Source organism: Symphodus melops (genome assembly GCF_947650265.1).
Source record: "Symphodus melops genome assembly, chromosome: 4".
Classification (NCBI taxonomy): Eukaryota; Metazoa; Chordata; class Actinopteri; order Labriformes; family Labridae; genus Symphodus; species Symphodus melops.
Window position 1 is genome coordinate 25,168,701 of NC_136694.1, and position 24,214 is coordinate 25,192,914.

The window sequence follows — 24,214 nt, forward strand, 5'->3', positions numbered from 1 at the left end:
CTGTCACCACCACAGCCCCTCTACCACACACATCCACTGGATGGCGCAAAAATACCAGTTAAGCAACCTATTGCAGCCTCCCCACACACCGGGATGAATCCGGGCTGCTCTCTCAGCCGGCGGACACCTCAAATCCATTTCTCTGACTGCATGAAGACGCTGCCAAAACCCACCGAGAAAGAGGAGGATTGTGACAAATATGCATCATGTTTGAGTCCAGTTATTATGAGTGAAGGTCCGGCGTGTTGTCCAGCTGCTGAGGCTCTCCGACGGAGGGGAAGTTGAGAGTCAGAGAGCGGAGGACCAGAAGCAACTTTTAGAGACTTTCAAGTTCAAGTGGCAAAACCAGCCCCAGTTTCGACTCGCAAGACTCGGGGGGACTTCTCTGTGGACAGCTTTGACTCAAGAGCAGCATTTTTAAGGTTATGTGTTGTCAAGGGCGTCAAGAAGCGGAAAGGAAATGGCATTTCTGGCTTTGGTCGTTGACAATGGAGAATAAATGAAAGGAACCTTTCTAGGGGATTAATTGACAGCACAACGACAGGTGAGTGTCATCAATTTTGTGCTTTAAATTTGCTGTATTTGTGGATTTTTATGAAGCTCAAGTGAGCGAGAAATCATGTCATCAAGCGTACTGTGAATTTCTTAAATCTGAAAGCTCACGCGCGACTGCGAAACTGCCAAGCAGCCACATCTATTAATAAACTACTCATATCGTTTAGGACATCGAATGTTTCGATTATGATAAATAGTTATTAGCCTATAACTTGTGAGAAATCAGCAAGCTACTTGAAACTAATGATGTAAAGTGGCTTGCAGGTGTAGCTGCAGGCTGCATTGAGAGATCTGTGGCGCCACATGAAGCTCCAATTAGACCCCCCAAATAACAAGTTTTAACCCAAGAGATCTGCCTGCACGTGCTGGGTGCACGAAGGTACTGAAAGAGATCCATTATGTGTGCCGATATGTAAAGAAACTTTATTTGGTAGACAGTTTTATTAAAGGAGCATTAAGTGTGAGAGTGCAGAGTTCATATGTGATCATGGTTTCATAAAATTTCAATTTGAAATCATTTACCTAAAGAACCACATGCAAATCTTTTCAATCCATCACACTATCTGCCTTTCCATGTCTGCTTGTGAGGCAGTGGAGGACTTCATATCTGGTTTTCTGGGTTTTTGGAACCCTTCACCCCCCCCCCTGCCCCCCAAAAAAACAAACAAAAAAAACAAGTGCAAGATGTTTCTATTTCGACACTTAATGCACCCCTAAACATAAACATGGCTCCGACAGCCGCATCAAATCTGCTCTGAAATTGGGACCTGGAGCTGAACCAAATCGTGGGCCGTGTCCTCCATCAGTCTGATCCCCCTCAACTCTAAAATAAGAAGAAGAAGAAAAAGAAGAAGAGGAGGAGGAGAAAAAAAGAAGCTTCAGTTATAAGCGGCTTGTTTGTGACTTAAGGAAAGTACAATGCTGTTATCTTGTTGGATTACGCTGAGAAGGCATGGATGGAGTCCCTAATGAAAATGGCTCTTGTGTGTACTGTCAGCTGCCCTGCACTTACACACACACACACACACACACACACACACACACACACACACACACACACACATACATACACACTCTCACTGTAGATATTTATGATTATGCTTACACACCACTGTGAATATTTCTTTCTTTTTTCCTCGCTCCTCCTTCCCCCTTCCCACTTCCTCCCTTTCTTCCTTTTTTTCCCCAGTCCATCTCCTTGTTCTTTCATCTGCCCTTCATCCCCTTGACAAGCCTTGTGCGGTCAGCTGTTTTTTTTTTTTTCTCTCCTCCTCCCTCAATTAGTGCTATCATCGCATTTCATCCTGCGGAATATGGGGATGGTAATAACCTTACACTCCTATTGCAGGGTGATACAATTCCGCTGTGATTAATTGAAGTCCCCTCAGAGAGTCAGAGAAGGCGTACGTCTTCCCTTTCACACTCACTGACAGCCAACCCATTATATTGTTTTATAGATCGCCGTCAGTAGCCCTTGAAGCCGCCTGCGGCCCGCTGTTGTTCTGGAGGGTTTTATTGTGCGATGTTATTGGTCGGTATTGCTGACAGGCAGAGCAAAGGCCACCGTGGGATTACTGGAGATGGGATCCCAGTGACAGTTCCAGTGGGTTTGACGGTTAACGTAGGAAACTTGGGAAAGATTTGTGCGGTCTGCAGGGGTTGTTGTAAAAAAAAATGGGGCTTCTTTATGACTCTAAAGGCTTCTAATTAAGTTGAGCCTGTTGCTGTAAGAACACTGCAACCTCTGTGACCTCTGCTTATACTGCACTCTGACATACCAACACGTTTCACTGCAAAATAGTGAAATAAGGGCGAACGTTTGTCGTCCTAAGTCTCAAAATATAAAGCTCCAGGTACCGCGTCGGTTTAAAAGGTCAGGTCACGTTGAGTTGTCTTAAGTCAATATGCAACTTAAATAAAGAAATCAGGCTGGCGGTAATAAACGGAGCATTTGAGAATTTTCCAAAGTGCTAAAACAAACACGTTTAACTTTTTCCAATAGATCCGGTATTGTTAGTTTTAGGTTCCAAGCTAGCTTAAGTTAAATTATTTTTATCACGTACATTAGATGTAAAAGAATGTGTGATTTGCGATAACATGGCTGAATATTGAAATAATAATATGATTTGCAGTTAATAAACAAAAGTGAAGTGTGAATTATTGAGTTTGCAACATTTCGGTTCTTAACACAAAACGTTCTCGTCTTCCTCTAACTTGGCACTAATGGATCTGAGGGGAGCTAATAGCTAACTGGAGCTTCATTTCACTGCATCAGGATAGCTTGGGAGCAGGTCCTTTTATACTGTATTCATCCAAAACCTCAAATGTATGCACGTTAAGTGAGAAAGCGTTGTATTGGCGACAAAGTACGATAAAGTGTCTGAAATGTGACTTGTTTACTTCGTGTTGACCATGGGATCATCGTCTCTCAACCGGAAGGTCGAGGGTTCGATCCCCAGCTCTGTCAGGTGTGTATGCAGTTCGCTGCTCCTGTGGTCGAACTGAGTCGAACTGAACGCTTGGTGCGCTAATTGCCCCACAAGGATAAATAGAGTTTAAAAAAATAAATTAATAATAATAATGATGTCGTAATTATAATGTAGCTCATGCAGTTAATGTCCGTTACATAATTAAGAGGTTTCCCAAACGTGTCATTTATGTAAAATCAAGAGATTAGCACAGAAAAGAACACAGAATTCAATATTCAGTGGTTATTATTATTCATAAAAAAAAAGAAAAAGACAGTTTAAAATGTCATGTTAGTTGATTTTTCTTTTTTCTGTCAAGTTTCGGTGACCCCCTTAGCACCTCCTGGTGACCCCGTGGGGGTCAGGAGCCCCACCCTAAAACACGGACACAGTGGACAATAGCTATTGTTCTATTACTACACTGACTTCTTATGAAAGCGGAGAGCTCGAGGACAGCATCCAGAGGTACGCCAGCATCATATTATGACACTTTGGGCCAGTGATCATGCTGTCACATCGTATGCACGCGTGCATATCCCCCGATGAGTGCTGGAGCAACAAAAAAAACAAAAACAAACGTCAAACATACTGCATTTCTAAGCAGACAGAGCAGCAGGGGTTAAACATTATCTTGCAATTTCAGTTGTGTGTTTTTTCAAATCCGCCATTACACAGATGTTGCAACAAAACAGCAGAGCCTGAGGAAAGCAGCGCTCAGACTGAAGCTTGGGGAAAGTACTTGATATGCATGAGCCACCAGGTGATTTCCAGAGGAAGAGAACACCGTGGATAAGAGGCTTGTCTCTAGTTTTAAGGAGCCACCCCAGGCAGTATTTGTGTTCTCCGCCGGCTTCCTGCTCGCTCTGTCAGATCAATAGGGCACGATATGAGAGTCTGGCGTGTGTTTGCAGGCATGAGACAAAACAATACACTTTAGGTTTTTTTTGCTTTCTATGTATATGTGGGTAGGCAGGGGCCCTGTTGTAGTTGTATTACTAGGCTTCCCTGTTGGGACTTCAACCTTTCCAAATGTCTCAATATTGTTCTGATGATTCTGCATCTCCTCTATGGGAAGGCCAAAGCTGCTTGAGATTCATGTACAGTACATGTGACAGCCTTATGTCTTCTCGGAGAGAATGTATCGCTGCAGCATGACGAGTTAACCATAAAATCCAGGGTGTTGCATCATTTCAGAGGCTCTGTATTCACCACCAGCCGCCCTGCAAAAAGGGGCTTAGCCGAACAATAAAAAGTCAGCCATCTATCTACATGATTACACCTGATTTCAGCACCTTGAGATTTGCTGCTCACAGGCTAATGTGTTTAGAAAGCGCCGTTTGTTCCACCTCTCGAAGCGCCTACTGGAGCTGCTGAGGTGAATCCATCGGGTGTTTAAAGGGAAATTCAAAACTCGACCGTAGCGAGCGATCGGCAGCGCTGCTACGCTCGTGTGCAGCTCCTTCATGTAAGGAGGAGGAGAAGGAGGAGGTGGTGGTGGGTGTGAGGAGAGCACATCCCATGTTTTATAGATGCCATTTAAAGGAGCATGCCCGAGATGGGCTGGCTGCAATGAACTGTAACCGCCGACAAAACACCAAGACAATAAACAAACAAATTGGTTTCCTGGAAGCCAGCAGTGTCCCTCTCACTTTCCCGGGGTTGATCCTTGCCGATGCAGCAAGCTGTTTTTTCCACCGAGATTAGGCAGGGAAGCACAACTCCATCTCTTATTTATTCATGCTGATTTGCTGTGCGCTTGTTTGGTTGTGGGTGTGTATGAGTGTATGAGAGACAGTGTTCACAGCTGAAGTGCAGAAATCTTCCTAAAACTGGCTGCTTTTGCTGTGTGTTTATGTGAATCGATTTTTTTCTCCTCTTCTTCTTCTTTTTTTTTTTTTTTTTTTTTGCACGTCATGCTTGGTGTACAGAATTGAGTAGCTCTTCTTGTTCTGTTTATGCTGTGTCTGTGTTTGTGATGTCATTGAATTAGATCAGTTTCCCCTGCTGTTCACTTCAGTGTACATGACTGAGACCGGCCTGCAGGGCTCCATCATGAAAAAGGTTCAGGTGACTCCTGTTATAAAAAAACCCCACAGTTAGCAGCTCATGTCATGCATTTAAAGGCATCGAACCAAGAGTGGAGTCAACCCTTTCCTTTAACTCCTGAATTTTTTACGAGTAGTTGTAAGAGGAATTTCTCCCTCATATAAATACATACAGAGTTCAAAATGGGGAGAGCTGTAACGGCCTCTCTAGTTTCAAAGTGAACGCGGCGAGGTGGCCGACGAGTGGAACACTTTTGTCCTTCATGGTTATACGTTCTTTCTGCTGAATCATCAGTACAAAAACTGAACAAAATCTTACAAGAACATTTGTGTCTTTGATCGAAAAAAAGTCATGGGAACAGGTTTTTGATCTTAAAAAAAATAAAAAAAAAAGAGAGTAGAAAAAGATTTGAAAGAGTGTCTTACCACCAAGCTGAAAGCAGTGTTTCGATATTTTGTCCAATTGAAATTCTTTGACCGCAGCCAACAGTGATGTCAGAGTGTCCCAAAGTGGACATTCAAATCGCTACATTCGGGTGAAAAGTTCAACCAGAAAAAGAACAGAAAGTTCTGGAAACTTTTTTCAAGAAACATTTTTTTTCGTCTTGACGGATAAAATCGCCCATCCATAATTTCAGTCATTGTTCTTAAAGGTGTTCGTGTTTTGCGAGGTTCGATGAGCACATCACCTTGGTCGTCATGTATTTTTAGTAGTTGTGGTCAGAAAATAGTTTCTCGAACAAAAAATGCAATCAGAGAAAAGTGAGAGAAGCAACTTTCTCCGCATTCATCGTTGTCCTCAGATTTGTCCCTTGAGATTCGCCTTGACCATCTGTGGTGAAGCCTCAAGGTTGGTGAGTGAGGCAAATACCCCATCCGTTGCATTCAGGTTTTAGTCCTTGTTCAGTGGTTACCCAAAGACTTTAGACTCAAAGGCCATTTTTACCAATCACATTAAAGGTCCATGGAGAGAGGTTTTGACTTTGAAATTGCATCCGACATTCGCATCTCAGTCTGGACACTCTGGCGGCTCAAATCAAACTCAAGGTGACGTTTCGAGTCACCTACACTGAGTGAGTGAGGGACGTGACTGCTTTTGCTGTGTGTTTATGTGAATCGATTTTTTTCTCCTCTTCTTCTTCTTCTTTTTTTTTCTTGCAGAAGAAACAACTTCTCTGTGTCTAAGTTGTACCACAGCAACGCATGCAGAGAGGCATCTGGAGACACAAATCGGATCTGATCACTTTTAAATGACACAGCAGACAGTCTGACTGGAGGAACAGATCTAATTTGCCTGCAGTCTGAACAAGCTCTTTGATTCACAATATGAGCGTTTATGGATTTTTCTATTCTTCTATTCATCTTGTGAAACATATCCAACTTGATTTCCGGATTAATTCACATGTAGAGATGACGTCATGCAAGCAAACTCCCATTTAGTTAGTCCTTAAAATAGCCTGTGTTTAGTGTACAAGCCATTTGACTCAGCTCTTAAACTTCTTCAGCTGACTTTTCAAGTGCTGAGGACAATGAGGTTTGAGTGGAGAAGAGCCTCAGCAGAGCTTAGGAATCCACTCTTCCATGGAGCTGGTTTTGGGCATTAGGCTTTTCTACCAACCCCAGTTTTTCCTCTCTCTCTTTTTCTTCCTCATTCAGTCAGTCACTCTGTTCTTCCTCCTTGAGGTAGAGTCAGTCACTATATGGCAGCTCTCGCTCCACAATGCTTTGCCATTGAGCTGAATTCCCATCAGCCTTTTCTCCGGCACAGCAGCGAGGAACTCGATCCTCCTACCTCCTTAACCACTGGCCCCGGTGAAAAGGTTGGGGAAAATGCAGATTTTACGAAGCTCACTTCTGAACGTTGGGTTCTGTTGAGAGGAAGGGAGCCCTGTTTTTTTTTTTGTGGGCAGTCTTTTCCCCTTCCTCTTTCTCCATCTCCCCTCCTCTCTCTCTTCTGTTTCTCTTGTTTTGCCTGAGGGTCCAGCAGTATTCCCCCCCCCCCCCCTCAGACTCTTTTCTCATGTTGTTGTCAAGCTCCACCTCATGCCTGTAATCATTAGACTCCAATTTGGGGGCAGAAAAGTGCAATTACTGGGTTTTAAAATGAGCCTGTTATTTTCTACGCTTGTCATTTCTTTGTTGAGAAAACAGCAGAACGGCTATTCTGTTGAGGTTATAATTGAATGTATCAGACTTGATGGAATTGGCAATACAGTGCAGAGGTCTCTTTACTAGTGTCATTTGAAAAATGAAGGATAAAAAAATACAAATTGGCAGGTAATTAGGCAATTACCTCCTGTGGTTTGCCCGCGTGGTTCTTCTTCTGTCCTCCTCGCCTCAAACAATGGCAGGCCGGTCGGGTTTCTCCATCATCTGATCGCAGCAAATGAAGAAGGGAGGACTCTTCAAAGCAGGCTGCTATCTTCAAAAGGAAATGAACCCCTGTCATTAAGTGCATTGTGCAGAAGCCAAACGCCTGAGCCTTGATCTAATGTACAAGATGAGAATGAGAAGCAGAAATCTGGGTGTTATCTCTCCACCATGATAGAATTAGCTCAAGGGTAGCTGCAGTTCAAGCTTCTCTTTCATCCGCTCAAACAGGCCTCCTCTATCAGTCAGTCATGTGTATGATATTACTCGCACTATAAATACATGCAGAATATTTTTGCTGTTATTATTCTGCAGTTTGATTGACCGCTCAGCCGTTAGCACAGTTGCGTATGTTAGGATGTACTGGCTTATTACGCACAGGCCATGTGTGCAAATATAGTTCTGCAAAGAAGGAACATTTTGAGGCATGGTCTACGCAACATTTAACCACAACACTGAGAATTCAAAACCACTATTGTGACTAAACAAATCTTTTCTTAAAACATGCAATCAACCATTTAACACACGTCTACATTGACGCCGAATCCTAACCCTATTACTATTCAAAAAGTTGCAACAATTCAAATATCATTTTCTTCTGTTGCGATGCTGTGAAGTTCACTTTTCTGAGAAGTTTAGTTAAATAAAGATGATAAATCAAGTTTGAACTCATGTTAATAGTTGTTCTTTAAAGGTGGACTATGTAAAATGTTATTTCAATGCTTACATTCAAATATCTAAATTTATCTAAATACATTTTTCTTTTTCTTGTGTACTTACATTACTTCAGATATTTCCAACAGTTATCTTTGCCAGAGAAATCCTTCATTTTAAAGTTCTAACGGGACGTGTCTTGTTGTAGCGGACGCGATGACAGATGATGTTTATCGTTGCCAAGGAAACACTGTATGTTGAGTCAAAGAACGCTACATAAGAAAAGCTCTTAAGAGCTCTTAATGAATGATGCTGCACTGTAGCTGTGCTGCTGTGATAAACACGACATGTCACTTATAAGTGGATATATTAGCTTGTTGGTAAACATATTCTATTACTCAGGTCTGTTTCACCCCTTCGTTTAGACTATGATCAACTCGGAGTTTGTTGGAGAGTAGCAGAGAGAATCACTCCCATGATTCCCTGCTAGCCTCGAAGTAATCTTTTGTTGTTGTTCTTGTTGTTTAGAGAGCCCCCTGGTGGCAGAAATGACATACTTTGCGTTTAAAGTTGTCATAGAAAATTTTAAGTTTTAAAAAATGTGGACACCAACGGTTATTTTAAGTCTCTTCTGTACGTCTCTTTGGTAAATGAATCGTAGATTAATTATTTAGATTCATGATGAAGAGATTCGTGTTAATGTTAAAATGTACAGTTTGATTCATGACCAGGTGGGGAGTTGAAAATGTATATCATACATTTTTCCCGTTGTTGTCACACCGATCCGAACTGTGAGATTTGTGATCAGTAACGCCATGACAACGCTGGAGTAGAGACACGTTGTCTGTATTCACATACAGTGAGAGGTTAGGACACTGAAGCCCGGGCGTTAAAATGCCAGATCACAAACATACGTACAACTGAAATCACTTTGGCCTCTTTCGCTTCCTTTATTCAACCTGTGGCTGAGCTTTAAAAGCTTAGCACTCTCCAGTTTCAGCCATTTCCTTCCCGTGGATGAACACAACACCCACCAGCCTCTCCTCTACATCTCAGAGGAATCATAACTCTAGTTTAACTCACTAAATACAATACATGACAGCCTGCTTACAGCATTGATCTTTCCATTGATTTTATGAGGGACAATTAGGTGCATAGAGGTTGTAGTGAGGGGACATTTCATGTTGTAAAGAGGTCCTCCTCGCAGTGTCGCTGTCTGGCTCACACCCTGCATGAGTCCATGTGAACATTTCCTAAGCTCGGCGGCTCTTGGAGATTCCCTTATCATTTCTTAGTCCTTCCTCGGCTGTATCTGTGCAGCACAGCGAGGATTTTCCTGTTACTGCAGCACATTTCTGATGCTCAGATTGATGTCCCTTTTTTTCAGACCAGCATCAATTTTCTGATAAAAGGCCGAATTATAAGCCTTGGGATGGAAAACAATTTTGTTCTTTCTCCCTCGCTGTTCGCTTTCGTCTTGCTTGCACTCTGTCTTTCCTTCAAACACACATGATCACACACACACACACAGACAACACACCGCGCGGAGTGACTAATTTCTCCTGGGCTTTGGACTTTGGCATGAGGGAGGGTGAGAAGGAGAAAATGAAAGGCGGAGGAGAAGCGGTGGTGCACTGGCAGCTCAGAGGAAACCACCCACATCGAAGGAGCCTGATACCAGCATCTTCTTTGTCCTCGCGTTTGTCTGTTCTGTTTCTCCAACCAGTACGAGCCCAGAGCAACCAGCATGCGTGTAGCCTCACAGGGACGGTGTCAATTTGATCATTGTTTACTCCCCAGTTTGGAGTACTGGAGACACATCACAGGCAATGAGGGCTGTGTGCTCCCATCTGCGAGGATAATCTGAAACCTAAGTGTCATGTTTTTGAATTCAATTTGAGCCGTCTTTGATGGATTCTGTGGAGAGGAATGGCTGCCAGTCAGCAGGGCTTTGTTTACTTTATGCAACCTGCTGACAACTGGCTGCTACAAATATCAGCTGCTGCAGAGTCACACATTCTGCCTTTGTACAATTCAGAGTAATATCTAGCAGAATTAGGTGTACAGTATGCAGCACTTTTAGTTTTACAAATACCCAACAGTCATTTAGAGAACTGCTTTCATTGCAAAGTCGTAAAAACTCTGCAACCTTTCATTAAAATGTCAAAGTGCATGGAGGGTTGTGTTGAATCAGTGCGTGAGCCTCGGGCGAGATTTTATGACTCATCATATTTCCATGCGTTTGTTTTAGAAGTTGTGTCGTCTCCATGCACTTTTGGCAACACCTTATCACAAACATTCATGGGAGTCGAGTCCTGCAGCCCGTTCAAAAAGGAAAAGGAGTGTGCAGAGCGTGTGCATGCCTCTCCTCAGTGAGTGACTGAGATTGTTGAACATGTTGGCAAAATTTCCGCAGGAACAGTTTCCAGTTGTTGTTCAGGTCAACTTGCCCCAACGAAAAGTCCTCAGACTTTATTAATGTGAAGTGAAGCTTAAATTAGCCAATCTCATTCAGATCCCTCCAGATGAAAGTTGTCTTTAGTTGGAAAAGCCTATTGAACATTTGCATGTTTTTGGTGATGGATGTAAAAATAGACACTAAACGTAGGATCACAAATTGTTAAATTACTACAGACTCGTCATCGTTGTATTTTTACGTCTTTTTTTAAAGTGCAACTTTGAATCCAGAAAAAATGTTTACCTAAAGATAAGGTGATGCACGTTTGAAACGAACTCTGGTCCACTTTGCCGGACAGGTTGTTGGCCTCGGGGTGGTGTGAATGCGTAAACAAAGTCTGGTGTGGTCCAAAGAACCGAACTCTGGTCCGCTTCAAAACGTGTTCCCAGTTTCATTTCAAGTGTACCAGATTTCACCTTGCTGTAGATGAGAAAGCGTTAACTGATAAAGGGAACCAGAACAAACCGGGCTTCGCACGTTACATTACGTTGTAATACAACACATGCATGGCTTTATGTTATTGTACTTTTGGGGTAAAGCATACTTACACACGGTACCGATTGCCAATGTGGTCGCTCTTTAAAATGCAGTTCCTTGTGGATTAAAAATTGGCCATTTGTAAACAATGTTAAATAGGTTGGAAAATGTGGCTAACGTTAGCATTGCTACCGTCACCAGCCTTTACTCCTTCCTGCAGGTTAGCATGTACATGACTGTGCCATGTATAGTTACACATTACTCGAGTCGATATGCTGGTTTAACCTGACACAGCCTACGTATCACTTTGTCTCCATGTTGTTCACCAAAATACTCCCAAACTGCACTGCGCTATTAGCTTACTTTTTAATGACGCTCCTGTAGAGTGTTAGCTTCTCTACAAAAATTCATCAAAGAAAATAAAACATAAACGATAACATGAAGTTTACCAGGTCGTAGCTGCTCTTTGGTTCAGCAGGAAGATGATTTGATGGGTTAACTTTTAAAAAAAAAAGCTTTAGAGCTTCTGAAAATAAAATCCTTCGTCTCGTTATGAAGTGAGAGAGTGAGAAACCAATCACCTGCTAATAGCTCCTGCCAGTATAAGTTATTTATTCACTGAATAACTTCATCACGTCCTAACAAGCCTGTCAATCTGAAGTTATACAACTGAGTGGATCAATAAATGCTCATGAGTGACCCCTTATTTAGCTTTTGAATTAAGGTTTTACTGACATACCGATAACAGAATAATCTGTCAATAACAGAGTTTACACCAGAATTTCCCTCAGGGATAAATTAAGTATGTAAAGTAAATCAAAATATATATTTTGCTCCTTTAATAGGATGTAAGTGTTAAAAAGTAAGGAGGGTACGACTGACACTGTAGACCATTGCAAAGATGTGCATGTATTTGCTCTGTGTCAAAATGTTATGACTATTTTACATGTATTTGAATCTGTTGTCAGAATTGCCAAAGCTAGTGTTATGTAGCACTTAACATGCACTTCGAGAATGTCACCCTACTCAACCACAGACACTGAACACATCTCTGTCTCATGATTAGAAACATAATGGAGGTAATTCTGCTGCCATTCCCTCCCTCTCTTTTGAACATCTCTTAACACCTCTTCCCCTGGCCCTCTAATTCATTTAAACATTTAAAACAGGAAACTCAATTATTCATGTCCCCCAGCCGTCTGTGGCCACGGCCCCAAGCCTCCTGCTGCACCCCGAGTGAGCAGAGTGCGTCCGAATGGACACAATCCCAGGCTGCTCATTAGTTGACGCCTCGGTTGACGCCAGAGGTCTAATGCACTCGCACTGTCTGCTCGCTGTCCCTGCCAATCTTGCATGTTGTCTCTCTCTCTCTCTCACTTTTTTTTTTTTTGCAGAAATGTCTCGCTGAAAAGGTTTTAGAAAGTGGCTTTAACCCATTGGCCCTGTAAAAGGAGAGAATGTGTCAGACAAGCGGTTGTGTCAAGGAAAATTCTGTTCATGGCAGAGCCACAGGAGTCATGACCGATGGAAGTGACATCACTTTCCTCCCTTTCCACATCCTTCTATCTCTGAGATTTCCTCCCTTTCCACATCCTTCTATCTCTGAGATTTCCTCCCTTTCCACATCCTTCTATCTCTGAGATTTCCTCCCTTTCCACATCCTTCTATCTCTGAGATTTCCTCCCTTTCCACATCCTTCTATCTCTGAGATTTCCTCCCTTTCCACATCCTTCCATCTCTGAGATTTCCTCCTCATTTCGTTTGGTGGAGTCTGGGCGTTCATTCTCCTTCATCCGGCTCAGCGTGAGGGTGGCACATGGTTCTCTCCTCTGCCTTTTTACCTCATTTAAAAGCAGTCTGCACCAGAAGGGGAAGTTCAGCGGGGTCATTATTCCAATAGATGTCCAAAGGGAACACAAGTTTAGTAATTAAGAATCATACAAGAAATACTGTCAGCCTCTGTAAAGCAAAGTAACATCAACTAAGAACAATTGCGGTTAAATTTGAACAAACAGATTTTTTCTCCTATGCTGTTTTTCCAAAAGACAAAAGGCACAGTCAGTCTCAGTAGCACAAAGTACAACAATCACAAAAGCTCCTTTACCCATTCGACTGCCAAGCCTCTAAATGGAAGCAAAACACCACTAAGAGTTATTACAAGTTCACTCAAACACTGTGCAGCTAAAGTCGTAAAGCAGAGCAACATGTGAAACTTACTGTAGCTTACTGCTCACTGCAGACTCTAAATAAACAAATTACATTTTCTTCTTCTTACTCTTCATTAGTATTTGACTGTATAATTCATTATTTCTAATCTCCATGTTTTTTAAATTATTTATTTTGCCACATTTTAAGTTGCATCTTTAACAAAGTAAAAGTAAGTGTAGCAAAGTTCACAATAGGAAATATGCAGAACGACATGATAACTTTTTAGTGCCTTGCTCATGATGGATTAACATAATGAGTAAAGTCTTTGACCTGCTATTTGTAGTAAATGTCCCGAGTATAGCAGTTGTTATGAATTGGTGCTTCATGTGTTTGTGTGTGTGGTTCATTTAAACTCTGTTCCTCCACATGGGGTGGATGCTGAGTCGAACTCTGCAGCTGTGAGCCTGATGCCTCCTTGGCTAAATAAAAACAACGCACAGAGTTTTGCACTGCCAGCAAAGCATTTAAAATTCTGAGAGGACTTCCAGGTAAACGTCAGGATGACAATGAATCAACTCCAGACGTCACAAACAGACAGATATGGGATGTTAGGGGTGTGATAACATCCCTAACATCCCATTAGAAATCAGATCCCAAGCTATAGTTGCTAATATATTACTTAGATCTATCTTGAATCTGTCGAGATAGATGGATGGATGGAGGGATGGATGGATAGATAGATAGATAAATATCTATCTATATAGCGCCCTCTGCTGGTGAAAGAGAACGACTAGTTTAATACAGTGAGCACCAAATGAACTGAGACCGTTGAAGACGTCCAGTAATTTCGGCGTATATCTGTTATAACATCAGCTGACGGAGTTCGTCACTGGAAATGCAAGTATCAGCCAATATGATCAGTCGGGCTCCAGGAACAACTAAAACAAAGTCGTTGTCACATGACGAGTAATTTCTCACCCTTGTCTTACATACTGAGTCAACACTCCACGACTTTTCACAACACATTATCACAAATATATGAGAGTGGAGTCGAGGCCGACCAAAACAGGCCTTACAACATACAAAAGGAAAAGTCATCATATGAAGCTGTTGGATCAGTAGGAATGTTTTTGAATCATCGTTTGTCTTCCTGGGGCTGACCCTCCGGTCAGGAATTCATGCTGTGTTGGGCTTTTAATTCATATTAAATACTTTGTCTGTTATTATAACCAGAATGATTTCCACTGATTCTAACAATGAGCTGACAAGTGTGAATGGCTCTCCTCAGAGGGATTTGGATTGCTAATGCTCGCCCTTGATAACAAGCTGTAGAAACCAAAAAAAAAGAAAAGAAGAAAAAAAAGAGCCTGGTTGTTGAGTGATTTTTTTTTTTTTCTCTCCTGAAACACAAAGCCTGCAGAACAGCGGCCTGTCACGGATGCCTGAGTGCTGGCCTGACCACTGTATTAGAACTGTGCAAGAAATCAATTCAGGAAATATAGTGGCAATTATTTTGTCTCCCACACTCGCTGACAAAGTAGCAGCTAAGCGAGCCAGGAAGAAAATACAGAATTAAAGAGAAGAAAATAAATACGTCTCCTCTGTGTTGTTTGGGGACGCCGTGTAAAGAAGAGGAAGAAGAAGAAGGAGCAGCTGTAATTAATGAGGTTTGTAAAAGCTATTGATTTCCTTATAGTGATATCTTACGGTGCATATGGCGGGAATATAAACTTAGAAAAGCTTAAAATTCAATCTGATTCTCATAGTCAACACTTTATTTATTCTTTGTCTTTTATAGGCCTCTTGTGCACAAGCGAAATTGTGCCGGAGGGATGCTTCCTCGACTGCAAACAGCCAAACCTAAAAAATAAATGGACGTAGCCTGAGTGACGTCAGCCGTCTGTTACGACAGGATGGCTTCGGAGGCTCATCGGCATCAGCCGCCATGCTGGAAATGCTGTCTCATTCTAACTTTGAGTCAACCTAAGAGTTGGAGCTTTTAAGCCTGTTGATGAACAGGTTCATTGCGCCCACGCAATTGCGCCTACGGATAATAAGTATCGTTTTCAAAAACGGGCCGTTTAAAAAAAACCATTAACCCCCCCCATACAAATTTCTTTGAAGGCAGGGTTGGTAATTTTTTAAAACAAGCATGATTTTGAAAGTAGCATCCTCTCTGTTCTCCGTCTTAAGCCCCCCCCCCCCCCCCCCCCAAGCTCATGCTTTGACTGTGGGCTCGTGCGTGCATGGTGTAGAGGCTTGATTAGTCTGATAAAATGTGAATTGTGAATCACATGGATTACTAACGTCTGTCAGGACCTAAAGACAATTTCAACCAGCATCTTAAAAAGTGTATCTGAAGAAAATGACCTCCCTACCTTTAGGCTGTAAAACTGGCTTTTTTGGCCAGTGTGACTTCCGGCGTTCCTGGAGCCAGACTCAAGTGGACACTCGATGCAGACTTCTGCGTGGGCTTCACTTTTCAAGACCAGAGGTTGCAGCTTGCTCTCGCAGTGACTTGAAGTTTGTGTGAAGTTGGGTTGTGACTGCTTTTCAAAACCTGAAATAGTCAAGAGCTCATGAGTAGAAGAGTCTATAAAGAGCTCTGCTCTGTAGCAGCTACTCATATGAATCATGGACAGGATGTCTGTCTTATTTTACCCATGAAGTTCATCGAGTGTCAGCCATGGAAGAAGATCGATCGTGTTTTCTTTTTCCATCCTCAAGCCAGTGTTTTTGTTTGTAGATTTAAGCTCCTCATAGTTAGTGATGGCTCCATCTTACAGGCAGCAGAGTAAATGCAAATACATGTGGATGATTAGGGAAGACTATCAGGAAGTCGGTCGAGCTTTTTACAGAAAAACTGCTTCTGCCTGCTAAAATCCTGTAACTGAAACTAAACTCTGACAACTGTTTCCACTGATCACTTTTTTTTTGATTCATGGTTTCGACTCACAGCCGTAATGTCATCCTCATTAGTATCTTTGAACAATCCAAGTGGATTCCTGATTGATTCTATATTTCATTTCTGTCATCACGCCGTGTGAGTTCTGGCGTTGTACTCCCTGGTCGTATCTCAGAACCTCATTACGTCTCTCACGCAGAGCCGTTCAGACTCTTATTTTCCCGTCAAATGAGGTGTGCAGAGATCAGCTGTAAGCCATCAGCAACAGAGGCCAAATTGGAAGGGTAATATACGCCTACTAATGCAAAGATGCACAGCTGCCATCTATGTATTAGCATTTGGGAACAACTGAAAGCTCATAATCCTGGGGATAATTAAAAAAGGGCACTTTCCCCCCCTCTGTACGGCCTATTATCTCCAAATGAGGTTTGAGAGAAGTGAAGGAGGAGACAGGAGAAGAGCGAGCCGATAGTTTTGACATCACAGTTTGTGCAGCCACAGCTGAATTAATGGTGAGAGACTTGACAGACAGCGATTCTGTATTAAGATATGGAAGATCTCGCCCTGAAGGCCTCACCACTGGGACCACGCAGTTGTGCACGGATTCGAACATTTGCATTACAGCGAGCGTTTTTAAAGGGGAATCTCCCCTCGAAGAGCCAGAGAGGACTTGGCTTCAGACACAGCCCGTCCTTTCCAAAGAGCGTGCTTCTACGAATCTGACAGAACATCATACTGACGGCTGTGACGAGGAGAATAGATCCTCGCTGAAAAGGGAAGAAAATGAAGCGGTTCTGGCTCACTGCTAATGAACTGTGATATGTTATAGAAGCTGTCACTTCCATCTGTTCAGAGAAAAGGAGAGAAAAGCTGAAAGGCTGCAGGGAGGAGAGACTGTACGTTCCTGGCTCATCAGTCCTCGCGGGGCAGTTTGGTGTACGTGAAGCGCAAACCACGAGACGACCTGTTCATCAAGTCTACCGTGGATAAATAAAGGTGAATACATTCAGATACCAACATTGTTCCAATTTTGGTTGTAGATAGTGATCTCATTTAGGACCTTTACCAATAGGGGGCGCTGCGTTAGAAAATGGCGTTTCATTTCATGGTCATAATACTATTTTTTAATTACAGAAACAGTGACATGATTTCTTTCTCTTGTGAAGCTGTGTGTGGTTCATGGTTATACATATAGGCTCCTTCATCTTTCAGTGTTTTTTTATCAAGAGAAATCTCCTTTTTGGATATTTTCTTCGAGTCTTGTTGTGTTGTCCTTCTTGTGTGTTTTTCAGGTGTTCATTATTAGTACTTATGATAAACACGTACTGTATGTATGAATGTTTGTGTGAATGTGTGTGGGAGGCACGCGGCTCCGCTATCAGGCACCCTGGTAGTTGATCCTTGTGAGGGGGAGGAGCGGACTCTTATGCTCAGACAAACCCCTTCATCACGCTGAAGCAGGAGTTCATTAAAGGAGCCCACGCAGCCCCCCCTGTGTGACTCCTGAACCACAACCAGCCTCCCCCGATAAACAAAAAGACGTCTCAATACAAGAAGAAGAAACATTTCAACCAAAGAAAGCGGCGATGAGAATATGATTCAACAGACAGATGCCCAATTATGTGTCACATCACACATGAACGTATTACTAACTTCTAAATGTTTGTTTATGTGGAACCAAAATGTAAAATTGAACTCACAGCAGAAATCACTGTTCCTGTAGGCCAGGCAAGTCAAATGATGGAGCACAGTTTATAAATAGAGTAACTGAAAGTGCTGTACACATTCAGAACATCATTTAGCTAAAAACACAGCCATGTCCATGTTAAATAGATGAGCATATATGCCGAGGGTTAGGGACTCACATTGATTTCTTTGTAAGCTTCATAGAGAAAGGACAGCACATAGATGTTTGGACTTTTTAGAAAGGCTCTGTTGACGTCACCTTTTTGCTTTTCGCCATCAGAAAAACATTCCCGGTATATTTTTTGCTGCCTCAGTATTGTGTCTTGTACACATGTTCTCTTCGCCCCATGTCTGCTGGGTGAAAACGATCTAAAATAAAACGGATACAGTAAAAAAAGAAATGGAGTATTGTCTTTCATACAACAGCCATTGTCAACAGACTGTTGTCATAGAGACAGGAGGGAAGTACAGTGCTCTTGTCAGCGCACAAACCCTTCATGAAAGCGCTCCAAAGGGCACAGCCAGCGCTTTACTGCCCGGAAAAGACTCTTAAGTGGACATGAGGAAAACGAGAGACGTGCTTATGCCTGAAGACTTTCTAACACAAGTGTTCAAAGTGCCTTTTAATGTCGACTGCATGCTTGGCGTTTTGTTTGTGTTAAAAACAAACAGTAAAGAGCCTAAAACCCTGTTTTCAGTTTGTTGTCCAGAACAAACTTGAACTCTTTTGTATATTTGATGATGAATCTCTAATTCCTCTTGTACAGGTGGTTGTGTACATGTTTTTAACTTTGTTCAGTTAAAACACAGTGATCCAGGTAAATGTGACAGTTGATGATGAAAGAAACCTTTTTTTCCCCCTAAGAAACTTTCACCCCAGAACTTGTAACTGTGCATCCATAACTTCCTCCCTGAAGGCCTCGGCTGAGTGGAGGTGTTTAACCCAAGCAGAACAGCGCTTCCAAAAGTTTTTAGCCAGCAGTGATTCTGTTACGATGATTTAAGACCCCTATCATCAAAGCAAAACTTGTGCATAAAAAATGTTTTAAACCTGTCTCAAGCTATGTACAGTATATGCATGCAGCACAATCCAATCCCCAGGCATCCAGTTTTATCTTCAATGTATTCCAGTTTTTAAGAAATACTGCAAAATGAACAGACTCGACAAACACCAGCCACTGGCTCATTTATTGGATCCTGAATAAAACGTATCCGTAGTCTCGTACAGGCTACCACAGCTGGAATTTATTGGTTTAATTAAAAGCATTATTTTCCTCTGTCGAATTTTACTGCGTTTTCCCTCTTTTTTGTTGTTGTTTTAGACCAGGAAGTCCATGTAACAGTACCGACAGTCCATCGATTTGATATTTTATTCTCTGTCACTGTGTTGCTCACTTCGTAAATTCCACATATAAAGAACATAACTGTGTAACGTTTACTGCCTGCAGAAATCTCCTTTTATATTTGGTTATTTATTTGGCCTTGTGTTTGTTAATGCCTTGTGTCTAATGATGTTGCATGGTAGTTTTCTTTGCAGGCACAGATGAGCAGAGTGATATTTTCCTCTCACTGCAATCTTACCTGGTTTGATGCTAAATAAAGAACTTAAGAAAATGTCCCTCTTTGAAGCTGAGCGTGACACTGACAAACACACAGGGGACGAGCTGACAGCAGAGGGGCCGACAGACTGATTTTTTTTTTTTCATGGCTTGTTACTCACATTGCAGTGAAGCCTGTGCAGACCTGCTGGAGGTGTGATATATACTGTTACAATGTTTTGGCTTTTTCGAACGATTTCAACCTTTATGCTTGGCTCAGCATTTCTTGCTGCATCGATTTATGTTGGAAACCTTTCTTATATCTCACTAGTTATCTTTGTCCTTTATTACGGTATAGACAGTGCTGGAAGCCCTCTGTGTGGTTTCTTTTATGAGATATGCAACATTACAAGCTGAAGTACAAGTGAAACGTATAAGTGGCTGAGAGTGAAGACACTGTATATCAAGTTGTTTGTCAAGAAACCTCTTCAAAAGACTTTTTTGTATACATCTAAATAACGTAGTGTGGACAACAAAAATTGGCAGGATTTTTGAATGTACTGTTCAGGGATATGTTTTGTCACATGAAAAGAAAAATCAGACATTGGCTGACCTCAAAACCCACAAAAACAACAATAAAATCATTCATAAAGCATAAACCTTCAAAAGGGCATTTGGACTGTTTTTGACATGTTCATCAAGTTTCTTTAGATGGCAACATTTAAATGCACCGTATGTCAATTCACTGCCAGGGCGCTTATGCAAATGTTGAGGCTGGTGGGGAATCATGGGAGTGATTCTCTCTTCTACTCCCCCCCCCCCCCCCCCCCCCCCCCCCCCCACGCCCATGAAAAACAAACTCTGTGTTGACCATAGTAAAGACAAATGAACGAAACAGACCTGAGGAAGAGAATATGTTTAACGATAAAAACGCTTCTTGCACATTTACACAACAAGACAAAATGTTCAGATTTGTCCACAGGGGGCGCCAAAATCGAGTTATTAAAATAGTCCAAATCTTCGAAGGTGATTGAGCTTGTCTCAAGAGCACGTCAAACATACAATACAGAAGTGTTTATCTTTAAAGATATTTCAAGTTTTACATCTTTACATAATGCTTGTTCTTCTTCCTCCATTTCAATGTGACATCATCACCAGTGTATTTTCTTTGGACTGCAAAGTCAAACAAACAAACTATACCTGTGTTATACAAGATGACTCACATATCTTTTGGCAGAGGCAGCCAAACACCAGAAATCTGACAATGGTGTTTGTAAGGTTGTTAAGGTTTTTGTTCACACCAGAGCAGCCAGGTTCACTCAGACAGTTGGAGCCAGCTGAACACAGACAGTTGGTCAGATTGTGTTGGACTTCATCTGCTCTATGACTAGTGGGCTTTTGGCTCGGAGCGTGTGCCGCCTCAGTGACCTCTGAAGTTATCCTCGGCCTTTTCTACCAGACACGACAGCTGCACATGCATCACTGGGCTCCTGTTGGGTTACTGGGAACAAAAAAATTAGGTTATATATATCTTTTCCTCTTTTCAAACGGTTGTCAGAATCCTGTGTGAGCTCTTCCCTTGTGTGTGAGAATACTGTATGTGCTTTCATATATATGGGAGTTATTGGATGTAATCCTGGTGTGCTGTAAGGTGTTCCTTTGTGTTTTATGGCTGGCGGATGGTGTTGCACCGGAGCAGATGTGGCATTTAAATGGCCTTCTTTTTGGGAAGCAGGTGGCTGAGTGTGATAGATCATAGATGTCATCTCTGGCTCTGCTTTGTTCTGTATTAGCGCCAGCAAAATGAATTCTGGTCTGCGGCTCTTCAGTGACGCCTCTGTGCAGGTACAAGGACATACAGAGACACACGCATGCACGCACACATAAACATCCTCCTGTAAATGCATGGATTCATTTCTGTGTGTACGTTCAGGGTTTTCTAAGCCGCACACACCTGCAGGACAGAGCCGAGCGGCGATGATAAAGGAGCATTTTCCGCCCTGAAATCCCACAGCGCGGCCCAGTGTCAGACCTTTCCTCCTCTCTAATGACCTGTAAAAGTCCAGCAGCACACAGAGACAACAGTATAATGCAGTCTGATGTGGAAAATGCTTGAGCTACATGCACGCCATGCAAACAGGTGATTTCTAGCTCCTGTAGTGACTGGACATCTGCAAGTGTGATGGACGTTTCAGGAGACTCAGAAGGTTTTAAAATGTTAAATTATGGACTCAAATCAGGAAACTGATGACAGCTGGATTGATGGGTTCTGCAAGACCACAGGAAAACTACGAGATCATGCTGGAATAAAGAGAGCAACATCCATATAATAGTTTCCTTGGCGTAAAATACTGAGGGGATATACAGTAGGGTCAGGAATCTGTGCATGGTGTTTTCTTGGCAATTGCCCTGTGGGTTCTCGTGTCTGACTGCCTGCCCTGATCTCTGCTCATCTACACATGTTCAGGAAGCACCTCGGTAGAATAAAGACTCGGCACGTATGTCTAGCAGAGCAGATCGAAATTGCTCGTCTGGGATTCGCTTGTAGAAATATGTCCGTGTATTCTGGCCGTACTAGTTGTGCAGTGGAAACACGACCATTTCCCAGACAGGGCGCAGAGTTAGTCGTTAATTTGTTTTGTCAACTATTTTTTTTTTAACATCTACTATGTTGATGTGAAGTTACGAGTAAGACCTGAACAATATGTGAATCGGTGCATATGTGTGATAGAATTAGCCAGTACTGATCGTCACTACGATGTGCCAATATCGGTCGATTTGATTGGTTAAGCTCTAGTTACAAGAAAAGCAGTTCAGCTGTATTCAAACATAATGTCTTGTAGACAGTGTTGTAGTGAGGAATTGGAGGTGAATGTACAGTTTCTGTGCTTATAAGATGTTGATTCTGTGGTAGATGAAGTCAGTCCATTATTTTCAGGACTGTTAAAGTCAGACATCGTGGTGACAACAACCTGATGTATTGCTTTAAGAACTGACACACTTGTGCTTTTAGTTCTTATGAAATTAAATCAACAGGACTTCAAATGAGTGCCTTAATGTCCAAAGCGGGTTGTTGAACAAAATGTACTCTGTGCCTAACACACTCAAGAGAACAAATACACAAATTCATTAGTTATCATAAAAAGAGATAGATGAAATGGGAGAGAAAAAAAATAGCTTTCATTGCAGCTCTGAGGTCTTTTATGACCCTTAGAGATGAATTCACATCATTTAAAGTAATTGTGCATTTTAATATCTTTGTGTAGCTTTTGCTTTCTACACACCATCATGTTCCAGAGAAACCTCTCTGTCCACACTGCTCTCGTCCACTTTGCATCTCGGCTTATAAGGATTTTACACAACTGTAAAGAACAAACAGAAAACTGAGTGATTATAATTACGGCTGTATCTGATTTGATATTGATGCGTGCACTCTCCTAGGGGCCCAGTTCCATTCGTCTTCTCATGCTGCTGCTCTTTATCCCCGTGGAGGAAGAGAAGGCGTTTGGAACGAGCCCACAGCAAACAGGACTAAAAATAATGACTCTGTGGCTCTGTTTGAGCTCTGCTGCTCTTTGCCTTCCCCTCAGGAATAGCTCTCTAAATACACACAGCTCTGAAGCCATGGCACAGCTCATGGCTGTCTGCGTGCCTCCTCAGTCATTTCTCTTAAAATATCCAAAAGCTTTATTGATCTGGACCCCGTCAGCTGCAGAAGCATTGGATCTCTCTGCTGCCATTTTCAATATAGCTGTGTGTGTTGGTTTTCTGTTGTTTGTGCGAGGGTCCTGTTTGCTCCGGCTTTTGCAAACACTGAGGAAGAAAATCAAGGAGGGAGCCGAGTGCAAGCAGCAGAGAAAGTGTGAAAAATAATTGTTATTATTGGCCAGTTATGACATCACCTCGCGGAGGAATCGACAACTTTTCCAAACCATCTGATTTCATATGCAGCCGCGTGTTCTGAGCTCCCCGACACTCAGTTAATTGTAATCAAATGTTTACAATGCACCAACAGCTCGGAATACTGACGCAAAGTTCCACTTTGTTACAAATGATCGCCCTAAAACAAACAATAATTATTTAGCGGTGAGTGGTGATAAATCTATGCTGTCCAATCACCGACAGAGAGAGAAGCAGCGGGAAATGTGGATAATTGAGCTCCTACAGTTCTGTCTATCTGTGGCTATAGATCTTTGTTCTATATTTTCTTCTCCCCTCCCTCTCCCTTTCTGTACCTCTTTCTCTCTCATCCTTTCATTACACATCTTTAAATTTCTGCCTTCCTCCCCCGACTCCATCTTCCTGCCTCGGTTTAATACTTCATTTTCTGCCTCACCTCCTGTGCTTCCTCTTCTTCTTCACTTCCTGCGTGCTCTGTCAGCCCCTCCCTCCCTCCCTCCCTTCCTCTCTCTCTCTCTCTCTCTCTCTCTCTCTCTCGCTCTCTCTCTCTCGCTCTCTCTCTCTCTCTCTCTCTCTCTCTCTCTCTCTCCCTCCCTCCTGAGTATCACTCCTCCAGCTTCTCCCACATGTCTTCACTGAGAGGCTCCACACGTGGGCCTCTGGTCTGTGCCTGAGTGTGTTTACTGTTGGCTGGAGCTTGTCTCAGAGGTGGCTGATGAGACGCGTCGACCAGGGAGAGAGCAGCCTTCAGTTCAGCTTCTTTTAAAAAAAAAAAATATATCCACAGTTTTTGTTTCCTGCCTTACAAAAAAAGTTTGTGAAGTAGATTTAGCTACAGACATTATGAAGAGACACCTAAGGGAGAGATATTCTCTGAATGTCACCTTGACATTCCCACAGATGGAGATATGAAATACAACACTTTTCAAACTTTAATGGGGAGAAAAAGAAAACTAATTAAAACAAGTCATTTTAAAGCTCCTGTGGAGGGATTTGGGCTGATACCGATT

General features: G+C 42.3%; 1 protein-coding gene across 1 annotated transcript in view; it reads left to right on the top strand.

The window, feature by feature from the left end:
* The first annotated feature begins 10 nt into the window (after positions 1-10).
* Positions 11-24,214, top strand: part of tafa3a (TAFA chemokine like family member 3a) — a 98,783-nt gene continuing 74,579 nt past the window's right edge. The window contains exon 1 of the mRNA XM_079341426.1: positions 11-544. The gene's annotated coding sequence lies outside the window, so the exon portion shown is untranslated. The remainder of the gene's footprint in view (positions 545-24,214) is intronic.